Here is a 17,825-nt window from a genome sequence, read left to right as displayed (position 1 = left end):
AGCTGCACAGGGCGCAGGAGCGCCCAAGGCCTGGGCACCTGCTGCCTCAGCCCCTCTGCCAGCGTCTGGGCTGCGCTGGCCACGCCAAGCCTCTGCCAGGGCACCAATGACGGCAGCGCTGCTGCCAAAGAGCCCGCGCAGCCGCCAAAGAGCCTCTGCTCCACGGGAGCCCCCAAGATGCTCCTCGGCCCTGCTCACGCCTCCTTTTCCCTTGCAGGCCAAGCTCCCCTTCACCCTGGCTGCTGCTGGGAAGCGCTGGGCACGAGGACTCCGTCCCTAGACTATTGCATTTTTTTCTTTGTAGTGTCACAGTAGTTCTTAGATGTTGATATTGTTGATACTGTTTTTCATATTGTTGTTGTTACTGTTGTTGTTGTTGTAATTGTTATTGTTGTCGTTATTTTTGTTATTGTTATTCTTTTTTGTTGTTGTTTAAATATATATTCCTGTATCATTGTTCATATGTTGCGTATTTTTTCCAAGTGAGCTCAGGCACAAAAGGCATCCCCACCACAGGTCTGTGTGTGGAGCCCTGTGTGCACCAGGGGCAGGGGAGCAAAAAGTTCCTTCTGGGACTTCCTTTCACATGTGGCGGTGGGGATGCCCAAAGGGGAAAAAAACCCAGCCCCACCATGGGGCAGCTCTCAACTCTCCGGGTGCTGCACACAACATGTCCCCGCAGTGCCCAAGCCACAGGCAAAGGGAAGCTGTCACACCCCAGGGACACGGGGTCTGGAGATGCAGGGACAAACTCCCCAAGCCCCTGGGGGACACAGGGCCCCGCAGGGCTGGGACAGGCTCAGGGACCGTGTCACAGGGTCAGTGTCCCTGGAGGCGGCTGGTGCAGAAATGGGCTGCTGCCAGGAAGGGCCCCGTGCTGGGGACCACGGTGGAGGCTGCTCTGTCCCTCTGCTGTCTGCAGGGCCATCTGCCAGCTGCTCATGGTGACAATTTTGTGCCATGGGAGAAGAGGCCTTACAGCCTGACAAAACCCCACCGCTGCCCTTCCAACATCGCTGCTGCCCTGAGTGCCCACGGAGCCCTCCCCGGTCACACAGTCACACAGTGCTTGACGTTGGAAGGGACCTCTCCACATCATCAGTCCAAGCCGCCCCTGCACAAGCAGGGAACCCTACAGCGTGTTGCACAGGATCACACTCAGGAGGGTTTGGAAGATCTCTAAAGAAGGAGCCTGCATAACCTCGCTGAACACCCGCTTCCAGTGCTCCGTCACCCTAACAGGCAAAAAGCTCTTCCTCATATGCACATTGAAAGTGTGTTGCAATTTGTACACATTGAAACTGTGTTGCAATTTGCACCCTCTAGCCCTTGGGCTGTTGCTGGGCTCCACCAAGAAGAGCTTGGCCCTGTCCTTTTTACATCCTCGCCTCAGCTCCTTGTACCTCTTGATAAGTTTCCCTGTCACTCTTGTCTTCCCCAGGATAAACAGGCCCAGCTTGCTTACTCTTTCCTCATAACATAGATGCTCCAGTTCCTTCATCATGCCTGCCACCAATTCCCCGTGCCACCAGCCCTGCGGCTGCTTGGGAGCCACCCAGAGCCCTCCGCGCACCTCTGGCGTCAGCCCCTTCCCAGCAGCTGCGCTCTGCCTCGCAGGGGCACTGCGGCATGCCAGCAAGCAAGCTTGGCCAGCACCAAGATTCTCCTTTGGGCTGCAGCACTTTGGTGGCAGGGGTTGCACTGCTTGCTTTTGGAGGGTTTCCATCAATGGGAGGGCTACACCTGGCAGCACCTTGCCCAAAGGCACCTAGCGTGTCCTTTCCCAAAGGCTGAGAATTCACCTCTGTTAGGAAGTGACTCTTTTACCCCAGTGCTGGGCAGAGATGCAGCAGATGCAGGTCCCTGCTGCGGCTGAGGGCACATTTGTGCCTGCTCTGCCCTCTGCAGCCCTAGGAAGCCGTGGCAGGGCAACCAGTGCAGATGCCGCACCAAGGCTGCTCTCAGCCACAGCACATGGCGCCTGCAAGGTGCGCGGCAGGACAAGAGAAGGAGCCCAGCAGCGCACCTGGGGCTCCCAGGACACCACCAACTCGCAAGGGCTCTGCTGAGGACATGCACACCTGGCCCCAGGACACAACGCCCTTTGCGCTCATTGCGCTACCAAGGAACACGTCTCAACCATGGAAAACAAAACTTTCTCTAGTTCGTGGGGCTGTAAGGGCAGGAGTGGAGCAGGGAAGAAAGAGCAAGGCGTTCAAGGCTGCTTGCAGGGGTGGAAGCAGAGCCCCAAGTGGAGCCCGGCCTCTGGGCAGGCAGCCGCCAGCAGCACCATGGGGCTGCGTGAGGAGACCTCCTTGGCACCCAGCAAGCCCAAGGCCATGCACTGCTCTCTGTCGCCAGGCTCAGCAGTGCCAGGGGGAGTCCAGCACACGCAGACCCTTCCTCACGGCAGCCCCCCTGGCCCCTGCTGCTGCCCTCCTCCCCCCACGCAGCAGTGGAACATCCCAGAGGGGCAGTTATCGCCACGGGAACACGGATGCTTCCCAGGGCTGCGCCTCACAGTGGCCCCAGTGCTGGCCACACAGCAGCAAGGCCAGGTGAGCAGCAGGGCCGCGCAGCACCAGGAGCCACCCGTGGTGTCCACAAGATGCAGGGGAGCTGCGGGGCTGCAGGGCAGCCTGCGCGATGCCTCCCAGGGGAGGCCACAAAGCCACCGCGCGACACTTGGTGCTCATGGCTGCAAATGTAAACAATTCCATTCTGTTGCAGACTCAGGACATTGAAAAAAAATGAATAAATGTGAAGTCGAAGAAATGGAATGGGAGAGCTCAGTGCAGGTACTGTGCGTGCAGGCAGAGGCTGCGCGGGGACGGCTGGCGCTTGGCTCTGCGAGAGCAGCCGCAGGGCTGGTGGCAGAGGTGGCAGGGAGCTCTGGCAGGCCTGGGTGCTGGGGCAGAGCTGTGCCAGGGCCAGGAGTGGCCTAGGCCTCGGGGGCTGCTGCCTGAGCCTGGCGCCCTGGCTCTGTGCACCGCCTGACCCGTGCACGCAGGGGACATGAGGCCCCGCGCACAGAGCCAGCGCTGCCACCATGACCGTCCCCACAAGCTCTCCTGCTCTCTTCCAGAATTGGGGCACCCTCAATCATGTCGCCTGCAATGACGAGGAGCCCATGGAATGGGAGAGTTCAACCTGCACCCTCCAGGTATTGCCCATGCTGCCAGCTGTGCAGGGAAAACTGGGGCTCAACCTGGCCCCTTTCCACTTTCCTGCTTCCCGCTGCAAGAGGAACCGTGGGGCCAGAGCCCCCCACCTCTGTGATCTGTCCTGCAAATGCTTCCTTCTCTCTTACAGGCTCCACATATGGATGGGGCGCTGTCAGGGAACGAGTCGGAGCCAATGGAGTGGCTCAGTTATGGCAGCAGCCAGGTACAGTCATTGCAGCCACTGGACGCCCTATCCTTCCTCTTCCCCACGCACCATCCCCACCAAGGTCTCCTGCTCTCTTCCAGATGATGGGGAACAATGGCCTGGTTGGCTGCAGTGCAGACGAGTCCATGGACTGGGAGAGCTCTGTGTGCAGCCCCCAGGTATGGCCCCTGCTGCCGGCTGCACGGGCAGAGCTGGGGCTGTGCCCGGCCCCTTGGCGCTGCTCCGCGCTGCCTTTGGGGAGCAGCCGCGCGGGAGCCTGGCCCAGGTGTGCGGGCGCTCTGGCGGGCTGCGGCGCCGGGGCAGAGCTGCACAGGGCGCAGGAGCGCCCAAGGCCTGGGCACCTGCTGCCTCAGCCCCTCTGCCAGCGTCTGGGCTGCGCTGGCCACGCCAAGCCTCTGCCAGGGCACCAATGACGGCAGCGCTGCTGCCAAAGAGCCCGCGCAGCCGCCAAAGAGCCTCTGCTCCACGGGAGCCCCCAAGATGCTCCTCGGCCCTGCTCACGCCTCCTTTTCCCTTGCAGGCCAAGCTCCCCTTCACCCTGGCTGCTGCTGGGAAGCGCTGGGCACGAGGACTCCGTCCCTAGACTATTGCATTTTTTTCTTTGTAGTGTCACAGTAGTTCTTAGATGTTGATATTGTTGATACTGTTTTTCATATTGTTGTTGTTACTGTTGTTGTTGTTGTAATTGTTATTGTTGTCGTTATTTTTGTTATTGTTATTCTTTTTTGTTGTTGTTTAAATATATATTCCTGTATCATTGTTCATATGTTGCGTATTTTTTCCAAGTGAGCTCAGGCACAAAAGGCATCCCCACCACAGGTCTGTGTGTGGAGCCCTGTGTGCACCAGGGGCAGGGGAGCAAAAAGTTCCTTCTGGGACTTCCTTTCACATGTGGCGGTGGGGATGCCCAAAGGGGAAAAAAACCCAGCCCCACCATGGGGCAGCTCTCAACTCTCCGGGTGCTGCACACAACATGTCCCCGCAGTGCCCAAGCCACAGGCAAAGGGAAGCTGTCACACCCCAGGGACACGGGGTCTGGAGATGCAGGGACAAACTCCCCAAGCCCCTGGGAGACACAGGGCCCCGCAGGGCTGGGACAGGCTCAGGGACCGTGTCACAGGGTCAGTGTCCCTGGAGGCGGCTGGTGCAGAAATGGGCTGCTGCCAGGAAGGGCCCCGTGCTGGGGACCACGGTGGAGGCTGCTCTGTCCCTCTGCTGTCTGCAGGGCCATCTGCCAGCTGCTCATGGTGACAATTTTGTGCCATGGGAGAAGAGGCCTTACAGCCTGACAAAACCCCACCGCTGCCCTTCCAACATCGCTGCTGCCCTGAGTGCCCACGGAGCCCTCCCCGGTCACACAGTCACACAGTGCTTGACGTTGGAAGGGACCTCTCCACATCATCAGTCCAAGCCGCCCCTGCACAAGCAGGGAACCCTACAGCGTGTTGCACAGGATCACACTCAGGAGGGTTTGGAAGATCTCTAAAGAAGGAGCCTGCATAACCTCGCTGAACACCCGCTTCCAGTGCTCCGTCACCCTAACAGGCAAAAAGCTCTTCCTCATATGCACATTGAAAGTGTGTTGCAATTTGTACACATTGAAACTGTGTTGCAATTTGCACCCTCTAGCCCTTGGGCTGTTGCTGGGCTCCACCAAGAAGAGCTTGGCCCTGTCCTTTTTACATCCTCGCCTCAGCTCCTTGTACCTCTTGATAAGTTTCCCTGTCACTCTTGTCTTCCCCAGGATAAACAGGCCCAGCTTGCTTACTCTTTCCTCATAAGATAGATGCTCCAGTTCCTTCATCATGCCTGCCACCAATTCCCCGTGCCACCAGCCCTGCGGCTGCTTGGGAGCCACCCAGAGCCCTCCGCGCACCTCTGGCGTCAGCCCCTTCCCAGCAGCTGCGCTCTGCCTCGCAGGGGCACTGCGGCATGCCAGCAAGCAAGCTTGGACAGCACCAAGATGCTCCTTTGGGCTGCAGCACTTTGGTGGCAGGGGTTGCACTGCTTGCTTTTGGAGGGTTTCCATCAATGGGAGGGCTACACCTGGCAGCACCTTGCCCAAAGGCACCTAGCGTGTCCTTTCCCAAAGGCTGAGAATTCACCTCTGTTAGGAAGTGACTCTTTTACCCCAGTGCTGGGCAGAGATGCAGCAGATGCAGGTCCCTGCTGCGGCTGAGGGCACATTTGTGCCTGCTCTGCCCTCTGCAGCCCTAGGAAGCCGTGGCAGGGCAACCAGTGCAGATGCCGCACCAAGGCTGCTCTCAGCCACAGCACATGGCGCCTGCAAGGTGCGCGGCAGGACAAGAGAAGGAGCCCAGCAGCGCACCTGGGGCTCCCAGGACACCACCAACTCGCAAGGGCTCTGCTGAGGACATGCACACCTGGCCCCAGGACACAACGCCCTTTGCGCTCATTGCGCTACCAAGGAACACGTCTCAACCATGGAAAACAAAACTTTCTCTAGTTCGTGGGGCTGTAAGGGCAGGAGTGGAGCAGGGAAGAAAGAGCAAGGCGTTCAAGGCTGCTTGCAGGGGTGGAAGCAGAGCCCCAAGTGGAGCCTGGCCTCTGGGCAGGCAGCCGCCAGCAGCACCATGGGGCTGCGTGAGGAGACCTCCTTGGCACCCAGCAAGCCCAAGGCCACGCACTGCTCTCTGTCGCCAGGCTCAGCAGTGCCAGGGGGAGTCCAGCACACGCAGACCCTTCCTCATGGCAGCCCCCCTGGCCCCTGTTGCTGCCCTCCTCCCCCCACGCAGCAGTGGAACATCCCGGAGGGGCAGTTATCGCCACGGGAACACGGATGCTTCCCAGGGCTGCGCCTCACAGTGGCCCCAGTGCTGGCCACACAGCAGCAAGGCCAGGTGAGCAGCAGGGCCGCGCAGCACCAGGAGCCACCCGTGGTGCCCACAAGATGCAGGGGAGCTGCGGGGCTGCAGGGCAGCCTGCGCGATGCCTCCCAGGGGAGGCCACAAAGCCACCGCGCGACACTTGGTGCTCATGGCTGCAAATGTAAACAATTCCATTCTGTTGCAGACTCAGGACATTGAAAAAAAATGAATAAATGTGAAGTCGAAGAAATGGAATGGGAGAGCTCAGTGCAGGTACTGTGCGTGCAGGCAGAGGCTGCGCGGGGACGGCTGGCGCTTGGCTCTGCGAGAGCAGCCGCAGGGCTGGTGGCAGAGGTGGCAGGGAGCTCTGGCAGGCCTGGGTGCTGGGGCAGAGCTGTGCCAGGGCCAGGAGTGGCCTAGGCCTCGGGGGCTGCTGCCTGAGCCTGGCGCCCTGGCTCTGTGCACCGCCTGACCCGTGCACGCAGGGGACACGAGGCCCCGCGCACAGAGCCAGCGCTGCCACCATGACCGTCCCCACAAGCTCTCCTGCTCTCTTCCAGAATTGGGGCACCCTCAATCATGTCGCCTGCAATGACGAGGAGCCCATGGAATGGGAGAGTTCAACCTGCACCCTCCAGGTATTGCCCATGCTGCCAGCTGTGCAGGGAAAACTGGGGCTCAACCTGGCCCCTTTCCACTTTCCTGCTTCCCGCTGCAAGAGGAACCGTGGGGCCAGAGCCCCCCACCTCTGTGATCTGTCCTGCAAATGCTTCCTTCTCTCTTACAGGCTCCACATATGGATGGGGCGCTGTCAGGGAACGAGTCGGAGCCAATGGAGTGGCTCAGTTATGGCAGCAGCCAGGTACAGTCATTGCAGCCACTGGACGCCCTATCCTTCCTCTTCCCCACGCACCATCCCCACCAAGGTCTCCTGCTCTCTTCCAGATGATGGGGAACAATGGCCTGGTTGGCTGCAGTGCAGACGAGTCCATGGACTGGGAGAGCTCTGTGTGCAGCCCCCAGGTATGGTCCCTGCTGCCGGCTGCACGGGCAGAGCTGGGGCTGTGCCCGGCCCCTTGGTGCTGCTCCGCGCTGCCTTTGGGGAGCAGCCGCGCGGGAGCCTGGCCCAGGTGTGCGGGCGCTCTGGCGGGCTGCGGCGCCGGGGCAGAGCTGCACAGGGCGCAGGAGCGCCCAAGGCCTGGGCACCTGCTGCCTCAGCCCCTCTGCCAGCGTCTGGGCTGCGCTGGCCACGCCAAGCCTCTGCCAGGGCACCAATGACGGCAGCGCTGCTGCCAAAGAGCCCGCGCAGCCGCCAAAGAGCCTCTGCTCCACGGGAGCCCCCAAGATGCTCCTCGGCCCTGCTCACGCCTCCTTTTCCCTTGCAGGCCAAGCTCCCCTTCACCCTGGCTGCTGCTGGGAAGCGCTGGGCACGAGGACTCCATCCCTAGACTATTGCATTTTTTTCTTTGTAGTGTCACAGTAGTTCTTAGATGTTGATATTGTTGATACTGTTTTTCATATTGTTGTTGTTACTATTGTTGTTGTTGTAATTGTTATTGTTGTCGTTATTTTTGTTATTGTTATTCTTTTTTGTTGTTGTTTAAATATATATTCCTGTATCATTGTTCATATGTTGCGTATTTTTTCCAAGTGAGCTCAGGCACAAAAGGCATCCCCACCACAGGTCTGTGTGTGGAGCCCTGTGTGCACCAGGGGCAGGGGAGCAAAAAGTTCCTTCTGGGACTTCCTTTCACATGTGGCGGTGGGGATGCCCAAAGGGGAAAAAAACCCAGCCCCACCATGGGGCAGCTCTCAACTCTCCGGGTGCTGCACACAACATGTCCCCGCAGTGCCCAAGCCACAGGCAAAGGGAAGCTGTCACACCCCAGGGACACGGGGTCTGGAGATGCAGGGACAAACTCCCCAAGCCCCTGGGGGACACAGGGCCCCGCAGGGCTGGGACAGGCTCAGGGACCGTGTCACAGGGTCAGTGTCCCTGGAGGCGGCTGGTGCAGAAATGGGCTGCTGCCAGGAAGGGCCCCGTGCTGGGGACCACGGTGGAGGCTGCTCTGTCCCTCTGCTGTCTGCAGGGCCATCTGCCAGCTGCTCATGGTGACAATTTTGTGCCATGGGAGAAGAGGCCTTACAGCCTGACAAAACCCCACCGCTGCCCTTCCAACATCGCTGCTGCCCTGAGTGCCCACGGAGCCCTCCCCGGTCACACAGTCACACAGTGCTTGACGTTGGAAGGGACCTCTCCACATCATCAGTCCAAGCCGCCCCTGCACAAGCAGGGAACCCTACAGCGTGTTGCACAGGATCACACTCAGGAGGGTTTGGAAGATCTCTAAAGAAGGAGCCTGCATAACCTCGCTGAACACCCGCTTCCAGTGCTCCGTCACCCTAACAGGCAAAAAGCTCTTCCTCATATGCACATTGAAAGTGTGTTGCAATTTGTACACATTGAAACTGTGTTGCAATTTGCACCCTCTAGCCCTTGGGCTGTTGCTGGGCTCCACCAAGAAGAGTTTGGCCCTGTCCTTTTTACATCCTCGCCTCAGCTCCTTGTACCTCTTGATAAGTTTCCCTGTCACTCTTGTCTTCCCCAGGATAAACAGGCCCAGCTTGCTTACTCTTTCCTCATAAGATAGATGCTCCAGTTCCTTCATCATCTTTGTGGCAATAAGCTGGTCACTTTCTGCAAGTTCCACAGCCCTCTTGTCCTGTGGAGCCCACAATATTTCTGCCCATAAGAGTTCAGGTGTGGCCTGAGCAGAGCTGAGGAGAGGGGCACGATCAGCCCCCTCCATCTGCTGCCAACACTCCTCCTCATGCAGGCCAGCATCCCTCTGGCCATCCTTGACACAAGGGCACATTGCTGCCTCCTGCTTGACCTGTTGTCAAGCAGACCTCCCAAACCCCTCTCCACAGAGCTGCTTTCCAGCAGCTCCACCCCTAATCTGTACTGGAGCCTCAAGCTATTTCCTCCCCCAGTGCAGGACCCTGCACTTGCCTTTCTTCAGTCTCAGGAGGTTCCTCTCTGCCCAACTCTCCTGCCTCTGCAGCTCCCTCTCAAAGGCAGCGCAGCTCTCAGGAGTGTCGGCCACTGCGGCCAGCTTTGTCTCATGTGCACACTTGCTGAGAGGGCACTCTGTCACCTCCTGCAAGGCACTGAGCAAATAGGTGAATAGCACCGGACCCAGTACTGACCCCCTGGGGGACACCACTAGCCACAGGCCTCCAACTAGACTCAGCACCGATTAGAACAACCCTCTGAGCTCTGCAATCCGCACACTGGATGTGTTCTCCAGCCACACACTGTCCACTCATCTGAAGCACACTTGCTGATCTTCCCGAGGAGGGTTAGGGGCAACCATGGGAATGAGCAGCTTCCTTTAAAGCCCTGCTTTTCCATGCCTGTATTCCTGCCTGCTCAGATAGCAGCAGCTCCTCCAGCACTGGGGAGATCTCCTGCTCCGTCCACCTTACCTTGATCTGAGGGCTGGCAACTCAGCTCCTTTAGCAAGCTCCGCTCAGATTTGGACATGCGTGCACAGACCTTTGTCAGTGATGCTCTGGAAAGTCTGCAGAAGGATTTGGAACAGCAACATCCACTCTTCCAAGGCAAGAGCCTTACAAAACAGCTCAGCAGAAAGCACTGTGGAGAGGGTGCTAGTGCAGCAGCCGGGAGAGCAGCCTGGCCGGCCTCTGACTGCAGCAGCTTCAGCAGAGAACTGTGCAAGTCGGGTGGCAAAAGAGCCCATCCCCAGGGAAGGGAGCAATGCGAGGCAGGACAATGGAAGGCCAGAAGGAAGGACAACTCCTCTGGGAGAATCCAAGCTGAGTAAGTCAAGAACAAAGCTCCCATCTATCATCCTGCCAGGAACTCTCAGACTTTCAGAGCATGGAGAGTAGGTGAAGAAGCAGCAGGGGAAGATTCAGCTCACCTGTTCCTATCCATGCGGCAAAGATCTGAGTAAGATGGGCAGGGCACACCCGAAGGCGTGCAGGAGCCCCTCCATTCACCCCAACCACCTGCAGACAGACCTTGTACTGCAGTGTTGAAAAATTACTCTGAATGGAGGCCGTGGAGCAGGAGAGACCCCTTCCCTTCAGGAGTCAGCAGGATTCCAGGCAGCCTGTCCCTTCAAGCAGCTGCAAAGCACCTTCCCAGAGAGGACTGTCCAAGTGGACCCTGGTGGCCCAGCCATGAGGCAGACGAGCCGCAGCTTCTGTGCAAGCAGCCTGCGTGGGGCAAGGGCTTCCCAGCACCTTTCCTGCCGACGGGGGCACTGCGCACGCCTGGGCTCTGCAGGCGTCACGCGCGCAGGCAAGGGGGCTCCCAGCACTTGCCCTCACAGCCACGGGGCTGAGCTCGCTGCCCAGCCCTCTGCTCGTGCCTCCCTGCAGGGAACACTGCTCTGCTTCGCACTTCCCCTCCAGCATTCCCTGGGCAGCAGACAAATGCCTGCCACCAATTCCCCGTGCCACCAGCCCTGCGGCTGCTTGGGAGCCACACAGTCACACAGTGCTTGACGTTGGAAGGGACCTCTCCACATCATCAGTCCAAGCCGCCCCTGCACAAGCAGGGAACCCTACAGCGTGTTGCACAGGATCACACTCAGGAGGGTTTGGAAGATGTCTAAAGAAGGAGCCTGCATAACCTCGCTGAACACCCGCTTCCAGTGCTCCGTCACCCTAACAGGCAAAAAGCTCTTCCTCATATGCACATTGAAAGTGTGTTGCAATTTGTACACATTGAAACTGTGTTGCAATTTGCACCCTCTAGCCCTTGGGCTGTTGCTGGGCTCCACCAAGAAGAGCTTGGCCCTGTCCTTTTTACATCCTCGCCTCAGCTCCTTGTACCTCTTGATAAGTTTCCCTGTCACTCTTGTCTTCCCCAGGATAAACAGGCCCAGCTTGCTTACTCTTTCCTCATAAGATAGATGCTCCAGTTCCTTCATCATGCCTGCCACCAATTCCCCGTGCCACCAGCCCTGCGGCTGCTTGGGAGCCACCCAGAGCCCTCCGCGCACCTCTGGCGTCAGCCCCTTCCCAGCAGCTGCGCTCTGCCTCGCAGGGGCACTGCGGCATGCCAGCAAGCAAGCTTGGACAGCACCAAGATGCTCCTTTGGGCTGCAGCACTTTGGTGGCAGGGGTTGCACTGCTTGCTTTTGGAGGGTTTCCATCAATGGGAGGGCTACACCTGGCAGCACCTTGCCCAAAGGCACCTAGCGTGTCCTTTCCCAAAGGCTGAGAATTCACCTCTGTTAGGAAGTGACTCTTTTACCCCAGTGCTGGGCAGAGATGCAGCAGATGCAGGTCCCTGCTGCGGCTGAGGGCACATTTGTGCCTGCTCTGCCCTCTGCAGCCCTAGGAAGCCGTGGCAGGGCAACCAGTGCAGATGCCGCACCAAGGCTGCTCTCAGCCACAGCACATGGCGCCTGCAAGGTGCGCGGCAGGACAAGAGAAGGAGCCCAGCAGCGCACCTGGGGCTCCCAGGACACCACCAACTCGCAAGGGCTCTGCTGAGGACATGCACACCTGGCCCCGGGACACAACGCCCTTTGCGCTCATTGCGCTACCAAGGAACACGTCTCAACCATGGAAAACAAAACTTTCTCTAGTTCATGGGGCTGTAAGGGCAGGAGTGGAGCAGGGAAGAAAGAGCAAGGCGTTCAAGGCTGCTTGCAGGGGTGGAAGCAGAGCCCCAAGTGGAGCCTGGCCTCTGGGCAGGCAGCCGCCAGCAGCACCATGGGGCTGCGTGAGGAGACCTCCTTGGCACCCAGCAAGCCCAAGGCCACGCACTGCTCTCTGTCGCCAGGCTCAGCAGTGCCAGGGGGAGTCCAGCACACGCAGACCCTTCCTCATGGCAGCCCCCCTGGCCCCTGCCGCTGCACTCCTCCCCCCACGCAGCAGTGGAACATCCCGGAGGGGCAGTTATCGCCACGGGAACACGGATGCTTCCCAGGGCTGCGCCTCACAGTGGCCCCAGTGCTGGCCACGCAGCAGCAAGGCCAGGTGAGCAGCAGGGCCGCGCAGCACCAGGAGCCACCCGTGGTGCCCACAAGATGCAGGGGAGCTGCGGGGCTGCAGGGCAGCCTGCGCGATGCCTCCCAGGGGAGGCCACAAAGCCACCGCGCGACACTTGGTGCTCATGGCTGCAAATGTAAACAATTCCATTCTGTTGCAGACTCAGGACATTGAAAAAAAATGAATAAATGTGAAGTCGAAGAAATGGAATGGGAGAGCTCAGTGCAGGTACTGTGCGTGCAGGCAGAGGCTGCGCGGGGACGGCTGGCGCTTGGCTCTGCGAGAGCAGCCGCAGGGCTGGTGGCAGAGGTGGCAGGGAGCTCTGGCAGGCCTGGGTGCTGGGGCAGAGCTGTGCCAGGGCCAGGAGTGGCCTAGGCCTCGGGGGCTGCTGCCTGAGCCTGGCGCCCTGGCTCTGTGCACCGCCTGACCCGTGCACGCAGGGGACACGAGGCCCCGCGCACAGAGCCAGCGCTGCCACCATGACCGTCCCCACAAGCTCTCCTGCTCTCTTCCAGAATTGGGGCACCCTCAATCATGTCGCCTGCAATGACGAGGAGCCCATGGAATGGGAGAGTTCAACCTGCACCCTCCAGGTATTGCCCATGCTGCCAGCTGTGCAGGGAAAACTGGGGCTCAACCTGGCCCCTTTCCACTTTCCTGCTTCCCGCTGCAAGAGGAACCGTGGGGCCAGAGCCCCCCACCTCTGTGATCTGTCCTGCAAATGCTTCCTTCTCTCTTACAGGCTCCACATATGGATGGGGCGCTGTCAGGGAACGAGTCGGAGCCAATGGAGTGGCTCAGTTATGGCAGCAGCCAGGTACAGTCATTGCAGCCACTGGACGCCCTGTCCTTCCTCTTCCCCACGCACCATCCCCACCAAGGTCTCCTGCTCTCTTCCAGATGATGGGGAACAATGGCCTGGTTGGCTGCAGTGCAGACGAGTCCATGGACTGGGAGAGCTCTGTGTGCAGCCCCCAGGTATGGTCCCTGCTGCCGGCTGCACGGGCAGAGCTGGGGCTGTGCCCGGCCCCTTGGCGCTGCTCCGCGCTGCCTTTGGGGAGCAGCCGCGCGGGAGCCTGGCCCAGGTGTGCGGGCGCTCTGGCGGGCTGCGGCGCCGGGGCAGAGCTGCACAGGGCGCAGGAGCGCCCAAGGCCTGGGCACCTGCTGCCTCAGCCCCTCTGCCAGCGTCTGGGCTGCGCTGGCCACGCCAAGCCTCTGCCAGGGCACCAATGACGGCAGCGCTGCTGCCAAAGAGCCCGCGCAGCCGCCAAAGAGCCTCTGCTCCACGGGAGCCCCCAAGATGCTCCTCGGCCCTGCTCACGCCTCCTTTTCCCTTGCAGGCCAAGCTCCCCTTCACCCTGGCTGCTGCTGGGAAGCGCTGGGCACGAGGACTCCGTCCCTAGACTATTGCATTTTTTTCTTTGTAGTGTCACAGTAGTTCTTAGATGTTGATATTGTTGATACTGTTTTTCATATTGTTGTTGTTACTGTTGTTGTTGTTGTAATTGTTATTGTTGTCGTTATTTTTGTTATTGTTATTCTTTTTTGTTGTTGTTTAAATATATATTCCTGTATCATTGTTCATATGTTGCGTATTTTTTCCAAGTGAGCTCAGGCACAAAAGGCATCCCCACCACAGGTCTGTGTGTGGAGCCCTGTGTGCACCAGGGGCAGGGGAGCAAAAAGTTCCTTCTGGGACTTCCTTTCACATGTGGCGGTGGGGATGCCCAAAGGGGAAAAAAACCCAGCCCCACCATGGGGCAGCTCTCAACTCTCCGGGTGCTGCACACAACATGTCCCCGCAGTGCCCAAGCCACAGGCAAAGGGAAGCTGTCACACCCCAGGGACACGGGGTCTGGAGATGCAGGGACAAACTCCCCAAGCCCCTGGGGGACACAGGGCCCCGCAGGGCTGGGACAGGCTCAGGGACCGTGTCACAGGGTCAGTGTCCCTGGAGGCGGCTGGTGCAGAAATGGGCTGCTGCCAGGAAGGGCCCCGTGCTGGGGACCACGGTGGAGGCTGCTCTGTCCCTCTGCTGTCTGCAGGGCCATCTGCCAGCTGCTCATGGTGACAATTTTGTGCCATGGGAGAAGAGGCCTTACAGCCTGACAAAACCCCACCGCTGCCCTTCCAACATCGCTGCTGCCCTGAGTGCCCACGGAGCCCTCCCCGGTCACACAGTCACACAGTGCTTGACGTTGGAAGGGACCTCTCCACATCATCAGTCCAAGCCGCCCCTGCACAAGCAGGGAACCCTACAGCGTGTTGCACAGGATCACACTCAGGAGGGTTTGGAAGATCTCTAAAGAAGGAGCCTGCATAACCTCGCTGAACACCCGCTTCCAGTGCTCCGTCACCCTAACAGGCAAAAAGCTCTTCCTCATATGCACATTGAAAGTGTGTTGCAATTTGTACACATTGAAACTGTGTTGCAATTTGCACCCTCTAGCCCTTGGGCTGTTGCTGGGCTCCACCAAGAAGAGTTTGGCCCTGTCCTTTTTACATCCTCGCCTCAGCTCCTTGTACCTCTTGATAAGTTTCCCTGTCACTCTTGTCTTCCCCAGGATAAACAGGCCCAGCTTGCTTACTCTTTCCTCATAAGATAGATGCTCCAGTTCCTTCATCATCTTTGTGGCAATAAGCTGGTCACTTTCTGCAAGTTCCACAGCCCTCTTGTCCTGTGGAGCCCACAATATTTCTGCCCATAAGAGTTCAGGTGTGGCCTGAGCAGAGCTGAGGAGAGGGGCACGATCAGCCCCCTCCATCTGCTGCCAACACTCCTCCTCATGCAGGCCAGCATCCCTCTGGCCATCCTTGACACAAGGGCACATTGCTGCCTCCTGCTTGACCTGTTGTCAAGCAGACCTCCCAAACCCCTCTCCACAGAGCTGCTTTCCAGCAGCTCCACCCCTAATCTGTACTGGAGCCTCAAGCTATTTCCTCCCCCAGTGCAGGACCCTGCACTTGCCTTTCTTCAGTCTCAGGAGGTTCCTCTCTGCCCAACTCTCCTGCCTCTGCAGCTCCCTCTCAAAGGCAGCGCAGCTCTCAGGAGTGTCGGCCACTGCGGCCAGCTTTGTCTCATGTGCACACTTGCTGAGAGGGCACTCTGTCACCTCCTGCAAGGCACTGAGCAAATAGGTGAATAGCACCGGACCCAGTACTGACCCCCTGGGGGACACCACTAGCCACAGGCCTCCAACTAGACTCAGCACCGATTAGAACAACCCTCTGAGCTCTGCAATCCGCACACTGGATGTGTTCTCCAGCCACACACTGTCCACTCATCTGAAGCACACTTGCTGATCTTCCCGAGGAGGGTTAGGGGCAACCATGGGAATGAGCAGCTTCCTTTAAAGCCCTGCTTTTCCATGCCTGTATTCCTGCCTGCTCAGATAGCAGCAGCTCCTCCAGCACTGGGGAGATCTCCTGCTCCGTCCACCTTACCTTGATCTGAGGGCTGGCAACTCAGCTCCTTTAGCAAGCTCCGCTCAGATTTGGACATGCGTGCACAGACCTTTGTCAGTGATGCTCTGGAAAGTCTGCAGAAGGATTTGGAACAGCAACATCCACTCTTCCAAGGCAAGAGCCTTACAAAACAGCTCAGCAGAAAGCACTGTGGAGAGGGTGCTAGTGCAGCAGCCGGGAGAGCAGCCTGGCCGGCCTCTGACTGCAGCAGCTTCAGCAGAGAACTGTGCAAGTCGGGTGGCAAAAGAGCCCATCCCCAGGGAAGGGAGCAATGCGAGGCAGGACAATGGAAGGCCAGAAGGAAGGACAACTCCTCTGGGAGAATCCAAGCTGAGTAAGTCAAGAACAAAGCTCCCATCTATCATCCTGCCAGGAACTCTCAGACTTTCAGAGCATGGAGAGTAGGTGAAGAAGCAGCAGGGGAAGATTCAGCTCACCTGTTCCTATCCATGCGGCAAAGATCTGAGTAAGATGGGCAGGGCACACCCGAAGGCGTGCAGGAGCCCCTCCATTCACCCCAACCACCTGCAGACAGACCTTGTACTGCAGTGTTGAAAAATTACTCTGAATGGAGGCCGTGGAGCAGGAGAGACCCCTTCCCTTCAGGAGTCAGCAGGATTCCAGGCAGCCTGTCCCTTCAAGCAGCTGCAAAGCACCTTCCCAGAGAGGACTGTCCAAGTGGACCCTGGTGGCCCAGCCATGAGGCAGACGAGCCGCAGCTTCTGTGCAAGCAGCCTGCGTGGGGCAAGGGCTTCCCAGCACCTTTCCTGCCGACGGGGGCACTGCGCACGCCTGGGCTCTGCAGGCGTCACGCGCGCAGGCAAGGGGGCTCCCAGCACTTGCCCTCACAGCCACGGGGCTGAGCTCGCTGCCCAGCCCTCTGCTCGTGCCTCCCTGCAGGGAACACTGCTCTGCTTCGCACTTCCCCTCCAGCATTCCCTGGGCAGCAGACAAATGCCTGCCACCAATTCCCCGTGCCACCAGCCCTGCGGCTGCTTGGGAGCCACACAGTCACACAGTGCTTGACGTTGGAAGGGACCTCTCCACATCATCAGTCCAAGCCGCCCCTGCACAAGCAGGGAACCCTACAGCGTGTTGCACAGGATCACACTCAGGAGGGTTTGGAAGATGTCTAAAGAAGGAGCCTGCATAACCTCGCTGAACACCCGCTTCCAGTGCTCCGTCACCCTAACAGGCAAAAAGCTCTTCCTCATATGCACATTGAAAGTGTGTTGCAATTTGTACACATTGAAACTGTGTTGCAATTTGCACCCTCTAGCCCTTGGGCTGTTGCTGGGCTCCACCAAGAAGAGCTTGACCCTGTCCTTTTTACATCCTCGCCTCAGCTCCTTGTACCTCTTGATAAGTTTCCCTGTCACTCTTGTCTTCCCCAGGATAAACAGGCCCAGCTTGCTTACTCTTTCCTCATAAGATAGATGCTCCAGTTCCTTCATCATGCCTGCCACCAATTCCCCGTGCCACCAGCCCTGCGGCTGCTTGGGAGCCACCCAGAGCCCTCCGCGCACCTCTGGCGTCAGCCCCTTCCCAGCAGCTGCGCTCTGCCTCGCAGGGGCACTGCGGCATGCCAGCAAGCAAGCTTGGACAGCACCAAGATGCTCCTTTGGGCTGCAGCACTTTGGTGGCAGGGGTTGCACTGCTTGCTTTTGGAGGGTTTCCATCAATGGGAGGGCTACACCTGGCAGCACCTTGCCCAAAGGCACCTAGCGTGTCCTTTCCCAAAGGCTGAGAATTCACCTCTGTTAGGAAGTGACTCTTTTACCCCAGTGCTGGGCAGAGATGCAGCAGATGCAGGTCCCTGCTGCGGCTGAGGGCACATTTGTGCCTGCTCTGCCCTCTGCAGCCCTAGGAAGCCGTGGCAGGGCAACCAGTGCAGATGCCGCACCAAGGCTGCTCTCAGCCACAGCACATGGCGCCTGCAAGGTGCGCGGCAGGACAAGAGAAGGAGCCCAGCAGCGCACCTGGGGCTCCCAGGACACCACCAACTCGCAAGGGCTCTGCTGAGGACATGCACACCTGGCCCCGGGACACAACGCCCTTTGCGCTCATTGCGCTACCAAGGAACACGTCTCAACCATGGAAAACAAAACT

The sequence above is a fragment of the Tinamus guttatus genome, unplaced genomic scaffold (assembly GCF_059628265.1).
Source record: "Tinamus guttatus ecotype Peru unplaced genomic scaffold, ASM5962826v1 Tinamus_guttatus_pri_ptg000527l, whole genome shotgun sequence".
NCBI lineage: Eukaryota > Metazoa > Chordata > Aves > Tinamiformes > Tinamidae > Tinamus > Tinamus guttatus.
This window is presented reverse-complemented; position numbering follows the sequence as displayed.